This window comes from Diabrotica undecimpunctata, chromosome 5 (genome assembly GCF_040954645.1).
Source record: "Diabrotica undecimpunctata isolate CICGRU chromosome 5, icDiaUnde3, whole genome shotgun sequence".
Lineage (NCBI taxonomy): Eukaryota > Metazoa > Arthropoda > Insecta > Coleoptera > Chrysomelidae > Diabrotica > Diabrotica undecimpunctata.
The window spans coordinates 495,498-510,918 of record NC_092807.1 but is presented as its reverse complement, the minus strand read 5'-3'; positions in this window follow the sequence as shown (position 1 = coordinate 510,918).

Sequence of the window (15,421 nt, the reverse complement as noted above, 5' to 3'; positions counted from 1 at the left end):
TCTTCACATATTTGCATTTAACTTAAACCATTTTCCAAAAATTAATATTTCAAAGATGCTCAATGACGAGCATTAATAAAGAGATTTAAGGATTTTATGGATTATTCGGAAAGCGCCAGATGATTTACTGGTGTCCGTTATAAAATATTGGTAGATAATCAAACTAAACACACTTTGGGGTCATCTTAAATAAGAAGTGGCACAGAAAATGTTTACTAACAGAAAAATTGATAAAGATGACAAGGACTTTATGAATTTGGTCTTGGTTCTTATATTACAAGATATATTTATAGAAGGGATATAGAAAATGAAATTAGAAAAAAAAATTAGAAACTTATATATAAAAAATGAGAAAAAGAGTTACCAAAGAAAATATGTACACTACAAAAGCAAAAAAGAAAGGAATTTAGTAAGTGACGTGGAAATACTGAACAGATGGAAAGAATCCTTCAAAGAGCTTCTAAATGAAATACCCACAACAGAATATAAAGAAAAAGAAGAACTGAAGAAAATACCGATGAAGAACAAACAGAGGAAAGACCGCCTAATGAAAAAGAAATAACAGAGAAACTAAAGAAAAATAAGAACCCAGGAAAGGATGAAGTAACAGATGAAATGTTAAAATATGGAGGACCAGTACTAATTAAGCATTTGGAAAAGTTGCTAAAAGAAATGTGAGAATAGGCAGATATATTAAAGAATAGACTGAAGCCCAATTCACAAAAAAGGCGAAAAAAGTTTATGCCATAATTATAGGGGAAGAGCGCTACTAAATGTTGCATATAAAATACTTGCAGTACATATAAAAGATAAGATATCACAAACAATAGATAATGACATAGGGGAATATCAATGTGGATTCAGAAAAGGACGTAAATAAAATTTTCCTGTTGCGTGAAAGCTATGAATATGGGAAATCTACAGTTGCTCTATTTATCGACTTTAAACAAGCTTTTGACAGAGTAAACCGGAAAGAAAGATACAAGACACTACGTGAAATGGTAATTAGTGAAAAATTAGTAAGAATACAAGTGATATAAGTGACACTCAAAAAAACAGAGAATAGGGTTAAAATAAATGGAAAAGAAACAGATATTTTTGAAGTTAGTGAGAAGGGTGAGACAAGAGGACCCACTGTCATCACTGTTGTTCAGAATCCTTTTTGAAATTGTCGGTAAAGAAGCCGGAATCAACAGGACATGACTTGTATACAAATGAAAGCGCCAATGCCTGATGGTATACGAGCCCCTTCCCATATCAGTTGGCCCACCTATGGAATTTGCAGTTTACGTCGATTACCATAAACCAATTATACTCTGCATGTTTTTATAAGTTCCCATATTAATTAATATGGCATTTTTATTAATATTTATTAAAAACATTACCCCTATGGTACTTTCTTTATTTTCAACAATAAAAAAAATTCACTAAATCCTGGTTATGCATTTGCTTATATCAACATACGTTGATTTTTTCATAATTACGTTAAATCCAGAGGTAGCTATGGAAAAATGACATCAAAACAATAATATTATCAGTTAATGTCAAATGTATTTTGAAGTATTGTAAAGCTTTTTGCCGTTTGTGGATTATACAATGGGCTGAGCTAAAGTTATCGATGAGAAAATTTGTTCAATCATTCTTATTTTTTTTTTAATTCTAGAAAATCCAATTCGGTAATCGCGAATATGGTGCAATTGTCACGCTATAGTTTAAGAAACATAGTCAGAAGATACAAAACTACAGGTTCAGTCGTTACAAAACCTAGAAATGTACGAAAAAGTTAAATAACCGAAGCAGATCGAAGGGCATTAAGACGCATTATAGTGACAAATCGACGAGCAAATTATATGGAGTTAAGCGTTTTATGGACTAACGTTATTGGAAGATACGTTTCTAAATCAACATGTCACCGCGAGGCCCACAAATTAGAATTTGGTACTTACAAAGTAAGTTTCATGGTTGAAAAAATTAGTACGAATTGTTTTTAATAAATTTCATTTTATTTTAGGCTACGGACAAATATTTGAATATTTTAAAAGAATCTCTTTTACCGATTATGGAACACCGTTTAACATCAGCAAAAGATTTGGTATTCCAATAGGATGGCGCAGGTTGTCATAGGTCAAAAAAGAGTTTAAAATGGATTGAATACCATGGCATATCACTTCTGGATACTTAGATAGATACTTGGATAGACACTTTGTGGCGCGAAATGAAAAAAGCTTTGAGAAAACATCCTGCCAGGTCCATCAACGAATTGAAGGAAAAATTGCAAGAAATATGGGATTTCTTTACATTAGAATTTTGTCAGAACTTGGTAAAAACTATACCTCAAAGAATTGTAGATGTCATTAAAAATAAAGGGGATATAACGCAGCGGTAAACTTTCACATTTTTTTTGTTAATATTACATATTCTATGCATTTTTTTAAATTTATTATTATCCTGTTTAATCAATAGTTCTCATTACGTTATAAAATATTTTCTATAATTAGGAAATTCAAAAATGTTGTTCTATGCATTAAAACTTCTAAAGTTTACGCTGGGCTTTTATTTCTGTTCTGTAAAATTGAATTTTCTTATCAGTAGTAATATCCCTAGGACATTGATAACAGACGAGATAATTTCATGACAATCGAAAGCTCGTTCCTTGGTAACAGCACGAAGCCGAAGGCTGAGTGCTGTTACCAAGTAACGAGCTTGAGAAATTTGTCATGAAATTATGAGGCATTCATCAATATCCGAGGGATATTCGGCGGATAATTTTTCGAAAATAAAAAAAAATCGTAACTCAACATAACGAAACATTTATTTTTTAAAGGTCCAGTTAGTGAAAGTACAATTATTAAAATTTAAGTTAACATTAGATTCGTTGCTGTTCTCTACTATAGAAGATCTATTACCACGCATAATATTTATAATCTTGTTGTGGTGTTCTTGATCGAGATTCAAGTATGGTTTTATAGAATTCTGATTGCCATGACATTTTGAAATTTATTTGGATGAAGTTGTCAAACTCGATCGTGTTGTCATAGGGATTGAAAATTGCACTGAATGCAATTATCAGTCTAATGTTGACATGATTGGGTGAAATTGTTCCACATGACACAAAATGACGAAATTTGAATGGTTGTTAGAACAGTCGAAAAATTATCAATCTAATGTTGGGCCAACTGATATAAGTAGGGGCTTGTAGTACTGATATCCAGAAATAAACAAGAATTAAAAGAAGTACTAAAAAGACCAGAAACGACAGTGAGAAAGAAGTGAATATATATAAACAAAGATGGAAAAATATCTGGAATAGACAGACCGAGAAAATATATACAAGGACAGAACTTGATAATAACCACAGAAGGAAAAATATATAAATTCTAAAGTAGAAAGGTTCCAATACCTATGAAAGAAGAAATCCAAGCGAAAATTATGGCTGGTAATCGTTGTATCTTTGCTCTAAATAAGTTATTAAGACGTAAATACATATCTAGAAGTGATAAGATAAGGATATAATATAACAGTGATAAGGCCTACAGCATTATATGCCAGTTAAACATGAACGGTGAACAAATCCGAGCAAGTTATATTCTAAGTGTTGGAAAGAAAAGTCCCCAAGAAAATATTTTGAGGAAAACTATGAAACGCAACATGGATAAAAAGACAGAATATGAAAGTAGAGAAATATGGAAAACCCAGTATGGTTGGGAACATAAAATCACAAAGACTGAGATAGTTGGAACATATCAAAAGCACGACAGAATCCAAAAGAACAGTAACGGAAGTAATAGAAGGAAACAAGAAAAAAGATGGACCAAAACCAGATGGAAGAAGAATGTTGAAAAAAACATACAACTTAAAATCCCAAATTGAAAAAATTAAGCAGCAAACAGAAAAGAATGAAAAAAATAGTAAACCAAGCAATGGGCCTTGACGCGATCTACCATAACCATAACCACAAGTCATGGTCCCCCGGCACAAAATTCCGCCACTAAAATTTTTGATTAAGTTTGACAATTTATAACTTTTTTAATTGCAATCAGATTTCAAGATTCTTGCATCAGTTTGTAGGTACATACATTATCACTATTTGTTATTATTCTGGTAATAAACAATTTTGCTTAGATGGCATTATACAGGGGGAAAATAGAAGCGTTGTATTTTCTCCTAACCTTAAAAATTCTGTGGAAAAATTGAAGAGCTGATTTTGTTTCTTTGGTATTATTATGATATTTTTGATATTATGTCGGAGACATCCCTAAGATTTTGTTTTTTGAATTATCCGAATATCCCTTTTCTTGTAAGAGCTGCACAAGTTTATTTGAATCAAAACTGCCTGGTACGTCGATAAAAATTAAATGGCAGTGACAGCAATTTACATTTTCATTTCTAAAAAAGGCCAGCAAAGCTCTCCAAGATGTGGTAATTACATTTGCACCTTTCATTAGGAACCAGTTTAAATTAATGCACCATAACGCTAGACCTCACGTTGCCCATATTGTAAATGATTATCTGGTTGAGGTTGGATTGATTAGATTGGAATAAGCCGCATGCAGCCTAGATCTCAATCTGATCGAGCATTTATGGGATGAATTGAAAAGAGCTATTCGCCGTTGTCCTAGGCCTCCAGAAAATTTGGTACAATTAAAGTTGGCACTCGCAGAGAAATATAAGATTATTTCCCAAACAAGGATAACACATCTTATTCATTCGATTCCAAACAGATTGCGAGCAGTCATTGCTGCGAGAGATGGACATACCCGATATTGAATTGTTTTGTTTTGTTATTAATTTTGTTTTATGTTGTTAACTGTTGTGTGTATATTTTTTATTAAAAAACCTTCAAAGCAGTGTTTTTTTATTTACAGCTCATACAAGTAAATAGATATTCAGATAATTCAAAAAACAAAATATTAGGGATGCCTCCGAGATTATAATAAGGAACTATGAAACAAAAACAACGTTTAAATTTTCCATAGAATTTTTTAAGGTTAGAAGAAAATCCAACGTTTCCATTCACTCCCGTATAATGTCATCTATGTAAAAATTGTTTACTACCAGAATAATAATGTACGATGAATCTTGAAAATCGGAATACAAATAAAAAAGTTATAAATTATCAAACTTAATCAAAAATTGTTAGTGGCGGAATTTTATGGAGAGGTCTGTATAAATTCCTAGGCCAAAATCATTGACAGTCACTACACGATAAACTTGTATTTATTTTATTACGAACAAGATATTTAACCCTAGAATATTAACCATCTATTCTTACATTAGTGTATATCGAAACGTTTTACAAATACAGTTACGCCTACATTATTAGTGAAGTGCTTGCAAATGAGCACAGTTTCGTAAATCGTAAATATTACGTAGGTAAGTAATAACGTTATAATTGCAGAAACATAGATATTGTCAGTTTTGTTTTTTTTTTAGTGTAAAATATGAATACGAAATGAAAATAAAACTAAGATAATGGCATCAACACCCAACAATAGAGCCAGAAACATCGGCCACCAATTGACGGTTGATAATTCTACCTTTGAAGTGGTGGACAAATTCACATACTTAGGATCCCTGATCACCAAGGAGAACGTCATGGCGGAAGAAATCAAGCGAAGAATAATCCTAGCAAACAAATGCTATTTTGGACTGAGTAGACATATGAGAAGCAGAAACTTAAGCCAAAAAACAAAAATAACCATATACAAAACCCTTATACAACCAGTGTTGACATATGGGTCGGAGACATGGACCATTTCCAAGGCAGATGAAAATCTCCTGCTTATATTTGAACGAAGGATCCTGAGAAGAATATTTGGTGGCATCTGTGAAAATGGTGTTTGGAGAAGGAGGTACAACTACGAGATATATCACAGATATAAACATATATTTGGTGGTAAAGACGTAGTATCCTTTATAAAAATAGGAAGACTAAGATGGGCAGGACATCTAGCAAGATCACAGCAGAACAACCCTCCTAGAAGAATCCTTATGTCACAACCTGTGGGAAGTAGAAAAAGGGGTAGACCAAAACTCAGATGAAGGGATGGTGTAGATGAGGATGGTAGACAAATAGGCGCAGCAAACTGGCAACAGTTGGCAATGGATAGAACTGACTAGCGTAATAGACTTGGGAAGGTCGAGGCTCTTTTATAGGGCTGTAGCACCAATGATGATGATGATATGAATACGAAAAATAGAAACATGCACAGACCACTCACGCAGCGGGAGTTGGAAGCTGAGTTGTAATTGTGTCTGGAAAAACTATGGCCAGATGAATCGGACAACAATTCCGATAAATCAGAAAGTGGATCTGAAACAGAAGATGCCGTTTTATAAGCATTCAGTCCATCTGAATCAGAGTTCGAACCATCACGCGAAAATGACTCAGATTTCGAGCATGACTTGCAATCCAGTAGTAAGAAAAGAAAAAGAAGTTCTAAAAAGAGTAATAACTTGGAAAAGCAGTTTACTTCAGTGTTTTCAAGAAAAGAAAGTAATGGCTCTAAAATCTGTGGCGTACAAAACCGAATCTATATAAAAAAATTACAAAATGTACCAAATATAAATCAGACGTACACCCGGAAAGAAAAGTACTATACGGTGACAGTCTGGGAATGGCTCGCGGCTAGACAAAACAGTGGAGATGGTCGTGCGGTCCACAAAACAAAAAAAATCCGAAGTTATATCAGGGGCGCCAGGTAAATTGGCCCACAGCCTTCCCTACGTTATTATTCAATAAACCACCAACTTACCAATAGGTTTACTACTAAAATACTAAGTAACAGTATACAACCTGAATAAATAAAGAAAAATAAATGAAATTGTCAGATTAGAATTTAGTCAATTTTAATAAATAGATTCCCAAGATAGTTGAAAGTAAATACATATTACAATATTATTTAACTTTACCATAGGCTTAATAAAAAAATAATATAAAAATGCGGCTTCTACTTGCCTAACAAAAATTCATAAGTTATTTCTATTTAACAGAACAAAATGAAAGGTAAGACGTATCAAAAGTACCGGACGCTAAGGGGTGTGCGGTTCAATACCAACCAAAAAAAATAATTACCGCAAATAGGACACCACGTGAGCTCAAGTGCGTGCGCAGAAAATAATATAAAAAAAATAAATCTCAAATATATAACCCCCCCTTAGACACAGTTTACAAAATTAAAATAGGTATGTGTAAATATTTAATTAATAAAATAAACCGCAAATAATCTTTAAAACAAAACTGTTAAAGTATTTGTAAATATGAAAATAAAAACTAACAGCAAATAATCTTTAAAAAAAACTATTGTATTCCGCAAACCAAATTAGACGGCGCTTAAATCTTCCGTTGAAAATTAATTATCGATCCATACCTCGAATTTTCATATACTTCACCGCGTGGAATTCCAGTTATAGTTCAGCGTGTCTTCAATCCAAAATCCCATACGATTGCCGATGTACATAGACTTGTGTGACAATGTTGAAAAGTTGAAAATTACAGCCAGATGGAAAAATACGAAGAAGAAGAAGCAGAAAAAAACAAACAAACCAACCAACCCTGAAGCAAGAAAACATTAATTACCATCTGTGTCTAAAATAATTATTTGGAAATAAATATATTGATTTTAACACTTTGTTTATCTGCCTTTTGGCGATAATGGAGCAATACAAAAAAAAACTTGTCTCCGAACTTGAATGTATGAAAACTGATAAAAATGTGAATAGCTTTTTAGAGATGGGATAAAAAAATAACTACAACTTTTTAATTAATTAAAAACGAAATGTTCTAACACTCACCCTTCTTAGCCAGATTAGGGGTTTGAAATATCCCAAATTGGACCGAAGCGTAGCCGGCTATTTGGACTCGTGATTAAGGCTAATTTCTTGATCTAAATACGACTCCCGGTATTCACGTGTACTGTAGATCCGCTTTTTTTAGCGAAATTGTGGATATTCCAAAAAAACCCTTCCACGAAGGCAGCAAATCCCCTTGAATATCCACACGGTTCGGACTAGTCCAGATCCCACATGGAACAGCAGCAAAAGCAAAAAAACAAAATGCCGTTTTTAATCTAGCCCAACCTTTCAGTAACACCGTCAAATCTGGAATCACTTTCTTTCCGTCGTCTTTCCGAACACTTGACAACTTGACACACGGAGGTCACCGAATAATACCGAGATTCAAAAATTTCAATTTTATGATCCCAATTCTTCCAAGATAACTCTAGAAAGAACGATCTAAATTAGTTTCTTCACAAAAAAGAGGACGTGTTCCCTTAACTTCAGCACAATTTGCCAGACATTACCCCTATTTAAAAATTACTAATTTTATTTTCGCCACCTTGCTTATAATATATTATAGGCAACCGCTCTTACACGTCCTGAATTATTTAAATTTTGATAAAATAGAGGTGGGACTTTCTACTTTAAATTTGGAACGTAACAACACCTCCCTTTCCCAGAGGAAAATTTACGAGGAAAAACTAGACGAAGAAAATTTTCCCTCGCGCTAGCGACGCACTACCTAAACTCCGAGCGAAGTCCACAACACAATCATCATCCACACCGTCTTCACCGTGCGCAAGTACTTGGACAACGAAAGACATACCAATCTCAAACCACACGCACAAAGCAACAACTTACTTACAACACTTACTCCACTTCCACACAACAGTCATCTCTCATCGTATGAGATCAAGTAGAATAGTTTCAAATTCCAACGTCAATCTGACAACACTGATTAGGTCGGTTACTGGATGTTGCCCTTATTCGCGACCTCCCAGCTCTGGGGCATCGCTAGTACTTCACTATACCTCGCATAACATGAGTCCATAAGAAACTCTCCACCATTCCACTCTTACTGATACTGCGAGGAACATCTACCGAAACAGTAGTGTAATTCCAATTGTTCATTAAAATAAAAATGAGATAGGTCTTTCAGAATTTAAATCCGTATACAACGAAATTTAGTGAATCATCCAAAACTAAGCTATTATCCAACAAGATTCACCAAAACATAATTATGTGGCTTCGAAAAAATCCCAATTAAATAGAATGGCTTACTAACATCAAAACAAATCCCAACGCCATATCATCGAAGACAACATATTTCTGACCAAACCTAAGTGACATTCAATTCCATAAATCAAAAGAAATTAAGGCTACCGCAACCCTACGACTTCGTATTGGCTACCTAACACAAAAAAAAACGAATCGGTTGACCATCCAAATACATCCTAAGAACAGATCATAGCCAACACTCAGTCATCCTTCACGGACACAACAAAAAAAATAAATACAACCAATTTCAAAAGACTAACTAAATTTACTTAGACTAGACAAAACTTTTGCTAGTCCGTTCTACTCCGACCTAAATCCTATCGGGATCACCAGTCGGGTTACTAATCCTTAAATCCTTAATATTCCAAATACCTTGATCCTTGCCATTTTCATCCTCTAAACTATATGTCCAGGGGGAAACTTTCTTCTTCACGAAGTAGGGTCCTATCCATCTAGGAGCTAACTTTTTCGTGAAATATTTAGCGGCATCTGACAACACAAAATTTCTCCGCCATACTGACTGATGGGGCTGAAATTCCTCTGGACGTCTCCGTAGATTATAGGTCTTCTCACACTTAGCCGAAGCTTTATCTAAACGTTTTCTAACATCAACAAATAATTCCTGGAGTCCACGCGATCGATTATATCCCATTTTAGCTACTTCGTCCTCCGGGTCTCCGAGTTTGTCCTTTCGGGAAAAATCTCGTCCATCCACTACCATCTTCCGACCGAAATTTATGAAGTAGGGATCTTGACCAGTCGACTCGTGGTATGCAGTGCGCGTAGCACATGCTAGTTTGGCCAAATTTTCATCCCACTTCCTATGGTTGTCAGCTATATAAGTTGCCATCATTGTTTTAAGGGTTCGGTTATAGCGTTCAGATGGATTGCACTGTGGATGATACAACGCATTATAACGAACTGAGACACCATAGGTTTCCATCATTTTCTTGAAAATACCCGAAGTATACTGGACACCATTATCACATAGTAACAGACGTGGAACTCCAAATACGAGAAAAACTTCTTCTTCTATTTTCTTAACGACATGCACGGCTTTTGAGGATCGCAACGGAAATACCAAAGAAAATTTACTAAACACATCCATTACCACTAAGATAAACTTATAGCCTTGAGTTGATCTTGGGAAAGGTCCCATAAGATCGGTTGCTACTATCTCCCATGGTTGAGTAGCTTTAGGTTGAGGAGTCATAAAGCCTTTGGGCTTACCTTGTTCCACCTTATGCATGGCACACAGTGAGCAACGTCCAACGTAACGAGATACATCACTCCGCAGTTTCGGCCAAAAATACTTCTCGTTAATACGCTTATAAGTTTTCAGGATCCCCATATGACCTGCTAAAGGACTATCATGACACAACTTCAGCACTTCCAATCGTTGACCCTTAGGAACGACTTCCTTCCAATTGTCCACTTCCTCGACCAAAAATCCATGACTGGGACGGATGTATTTATAAAGTTTGCCACCAGACATTCTCCACTGAGGATACTTCAAGGGATTAGACTCGATTTTTCTACAAAGTTTATCATACCAACTATCACCACTAGGAAGCGGTACAACCTCTTCAACCATATCAAGCACGGGAACTGACCGAGATAACAAATCGGGGACAACATGTTCTTTTCCTTTCCGATGCACAATCCTAAAGTCATATTGTTGCAATCTTACCGCCCATCGAGCTAATCTTCCAGTAGGATCCTTCAAATTTTGAAGCCATACGAGGGATGCGTGATCAGTCACGACCGTAAACGGAACACCCTCCAAATAAGGACGCAGTTTTTCGACTGCCCATAACACAGCTAAACATTCCCGTTCCGTCGTGGAAAAATTCCTTTCTTGACGCGTTAGTGATCTGCTCAGGAAACTAATTACTTCGTCACCATCCGGGCCTGGCTGCAATAACACGGCGCCCACTCCATATCCTGAGGCATCACATTGGACAACAAAAGGCAAATTGTAGTCAGGACAATTAAGTATCGGAGCAGAAACTAGACATTCTTTTATTTTCTGAAAAGATTCTTCACAACTCGGGGTCCAATTGAATTTTCTTCCTTTCTTCAATATCGCTGTAATTGGAGCTAGTAGTGTCGCAAAGGAAGGAATAAATCTTCGATACCAGGAAAATGTGCCTATGATGCTACGAACTTCCTTGACGGATGTGGGTGTTGGGATACGTAGCATAGCCTTGACCTTATCACCATCAACATGTAGTCCATTCCTATCAACCACATGACCCAAATACTTTAGTTCCGGTCTACAAAATTGACATTTATCCCAGCTAACGGTTAACTTAGCTTCTCTCAAGCGTCTAAAGACTTCCTCTAAGATCCTTACATGTTCTTCAATAGACTTTGTCACGATGACCACGTCATCCAAGTAAGTAAAAACATAGGGTTCCAACTCCGGACCGAGGACACGATCTATCAACCTCTGCCATGTAGCCGGGGCATTATGTAATCCAAAAGGCATTCTGCAAAACTGAAAAAGACCTCGACCAGGAACCGTAAAAGCAGTATAAGGCCTGGAAGCCTTAGCAACAGGTACCTGCCAATACGCCGACTTAATGTCTATGGTGGAAAGATAATGCGCGTTCTTTAATTTATTTAAAATATTAGAGATGTACGGTAATGGGTAGCCATCCCTCTCTGTTGCGGCATTAAGCTTTCGATAGTCTACGCAGAACCTCCATTTTGGTTCTTCACCTTCTGGAACCTTTTTCTTCACCAAGAGAATCGGGGACGACCAAGCACTATTCGATCGCTCCACTACTCCTTTCGCCAACATATCTTCTAGCTCTTTATCAATATGGCTTTGGATTACTGGGGATACAGGATAGTAACGTTGTTTTATGGGTGCAGATTTACAAACAATCACATGCTCAGTGACATCAGTACAACCAAGAGAAGTGCCCATTAGTTCACGACTTCTATTAATAACTTCATCCAATTGCGACTTCTCTGCATCGGTCAAAATAGTTTGACCTCGGAGATGATCCACTGAACCTACCATTGCTGGAGCGTCCGAAAAATACCATTCGTTATGCCTCAAATCTGGAACGATACCCATAACACGCCAAAAATCAGATCCTAAAATCAGAATGTGCGGTACGTCCAAAATAACTAATACTGGCAAGACACGCAAGCGATCCCTAACCATGAAAGGTACTAAACATTCCCCCAACGATTCACACATCTGACCATTCGCCACTCTACAAACGGTCTTCTTCGAAGTATCCAACTCTAAACCCAAGTTTTGTAAAAATTTCCAACCAGTTCTTCCTACAATGGTCTTTGAAGCACCAGAATCCAATAATCCCAAAATTTCCTTTCCTAAGACTTTAACTTTCAAATATGGACGTTCATCTCCTTCGGAATGATGTAAAATAAAGTCTAAAATAGGACGTAGGTTGGTCGAGTCAACGTCGGCAACACCTCTTCGACCAGTTAGGTGCGCTTCCTTCCGTTTCCCGAATTACACGAAGGACAAGTTCTGACTGTAAACCCTTCTTTCTTACACTTAAAACAGTGAACAGCCTCCTTCTTCATTAAACACCCTACTGCCTTATGGCCTGACTGATTACAACGATAACAGACTAAAGTCCTAAACTTTCCTCTAGCTGACTCCGATTCGGATGAAGCAACAGGACCCTCACTAACACTACTACAACTTTCAGCATCCACACTGATATAAGCTAGGTCCTTTTCCAAAGTATTCATTTTCCTACTATTCGGTTCAACATAGTTCCTAATACAATCACGTCTTTCCTCCATACTGCGACATAGAACACGAAGTTCCTCCAAGGTAGCTGGCAAAGGATCACGTAATCTATCTTGATAGAACGGATGCAAATTCCTAATAACTATAGACAATTTAACTTCCTCTGGAACATGACAACGCAAGCGATTAAAGTAACTATTCATTATTGCCAAGTAAACTCCAATAGTCTCAGACGAATGCTGAGTTCTCCTCCGAAGCTCTTCAAAAAGCGCTTCCCCATGGTGAGCTGACAGGTACTCCCTACGAAACTCTTCAACTAATTCAGCCCAACTCCCTACACGTAGACGAACATCTTTATAAAACTGATAGGCTTTATCCGAAAATAAATCTATACCTGATTCCAAAAGTATACTATCTGGTACATGACGAGCGAGACTCAATTCATTCACCATCTCAAAAAATGCAGAAATAGACATACCCCTAGCAGAACCTGAAAACTTTTCTATTCCCCATTTATGAGGAAGTATCATCCCAGAAGAAAAACTAGAGACAGACCCTGAAAGAACATTATTACCAGCTTGTGACATCGCTCCAGGAGAAGAAGCATGAACTTGTCCTACCCCTGCCTGAAAAGACTGATTTAAAACCGAAATCACATCGAGCGCTACTGGTACCGAACCAGATCCGATTGGATGCTGCTTATCATGGAAATCCTGTGACAACTTCAAAATCTCAGCAAGAAAGTCTGACTTAACAACCTGGGCTGCGTCTGCATCGTCACCTGTTGGCAATACCATAAGATCAATTCTCCCCAAGACATGGTTAATCTGTGACCGCAATCTCAAGGACTCAGCACAAGTAGGAGTTCCGGCAAACTTTCCAACAGCCGTATTCAGCTCCGCAAGTTTAGTCTCGATTGCAGTTTTATCCTGTGAAAAGGTGAATGGGTGCTCAGGATATCTAAAGCTTTCATTTGCTGCCTCACGACTAAGTGCATCAGACAGACTAGACCTCATAGACTCAACAGTGCCAGTAGACACTCCACGAATTTTGAGTTCATATTCCAGTTCCTCTTTCCTTAAGTAGTTGGGTACAAGTTTTCGCACCATCTTGCCAAAGTTCAAAATTTAAAAAAAAATGTATCAACCGAAAGGAGCAAATATTCAAACAAAATCAAGATATAAGTAAAAATATTAACACACAGGTACAGTTTACTTTATTAATGGGAGCAAACCAAAAGCAAAATAAAAGTAATAGTCGCTTTATTCAATCTATAAAATTTCACCAAAGATTTTCAAAATTTCATTGTTTCAGAACAAATTACAAGTCACAACATAATCTCAAAAAAAGATTTTACATTCCCTAACATAACTAAGTTAAACCACAATGTAGAATTTCGAAGTCCAACTTCTCAAAAAAATAAATTTGAACTCCAACTGAAATAGAAATATTTCAAAGTCCTAATATATCCATAATTCTTCTAAGTTCCACAACACCACTTCAAAGTATCTTCTTTTAAGTTCCATTTTTGGCTTCTTCCAACTTCACGTCACACAAAAAAAAACTAGTAAGCACTTCTTGGCATACACTTCCACTAAACACGAAGTTCTAAGACTACTACTAAGTGCAAAACCAGTGGTAAAGTAAATAAATCAAAGTTAGTCAATTAAAGCCCAAACACGTTAGGTTAACTAATTAAAAGGAATCTACACAAGGGGTTGACAAAAAAAGGTTAATTAATTAAGGGCCCCACGTTGGGCGCCAAAATATGTGGCGTACAAAACCGAATCTATATAAAAAAATTACAAAATGTACCAAATATAAATCAGACGTACACCCGGAAAGAAAAGTACTATACGGTGACAGTCTGGGAATGGCTCGCGGCTAGACAAAACAGTGGAGATGGTCGTGCGGTCCACAAAACAAAAAAAATCCGAAGTTATATCAGGGGCGCCAGGTAAATTGGCCCACAGCCTTCCCTACGTTATTATTCAATAAACCACCAACTTACCAATAGGTTTACTACTAAAATACTAAGTAACAGTATACAACCTGAATAAATAAAGAAAAATAAATGAAATTGTCAGATTAGAATTTAGTCAATTTTAATAAATAGATTCCCAAGATAGTTGAAAGTAAATACATATTACAATATTATTTAACTTTACCATAGGCTTAATAAAAAAATAATATAAAAATGCGGCTTCTACTTGCCTAACAAAAATTCATAAGTTATTTCTATTTAACAGAACAAAATGAAAGGTAAGACGTATCAAAAGTACCGGACGCTAAGGGGTGTGCGGTTCAATACCAACCAAAAAAAATAATTACCGCAAATAGGACACCACGTGAGCTCAAGTGCGTGCGCAGAAAATAATATAAAAAAAATAAATCTCAAATATATAACCCCCCCTTAGACACAGTTTACAAAATTAAAATAGGTATGTGTAAATATTTAATTAATAAAATAAACCGCAAATAATCTTTAAAACAAAACTGTTAAAGTATTTGTAAATATGAAAATAAAAACTAACAGCAAATAATCTTTAAAAAAAACTATTGTATTCCGCAAACCAAATTAGACGGCGCTTAAATCTTCCGTTGAAAATTAATTATCGATCCATA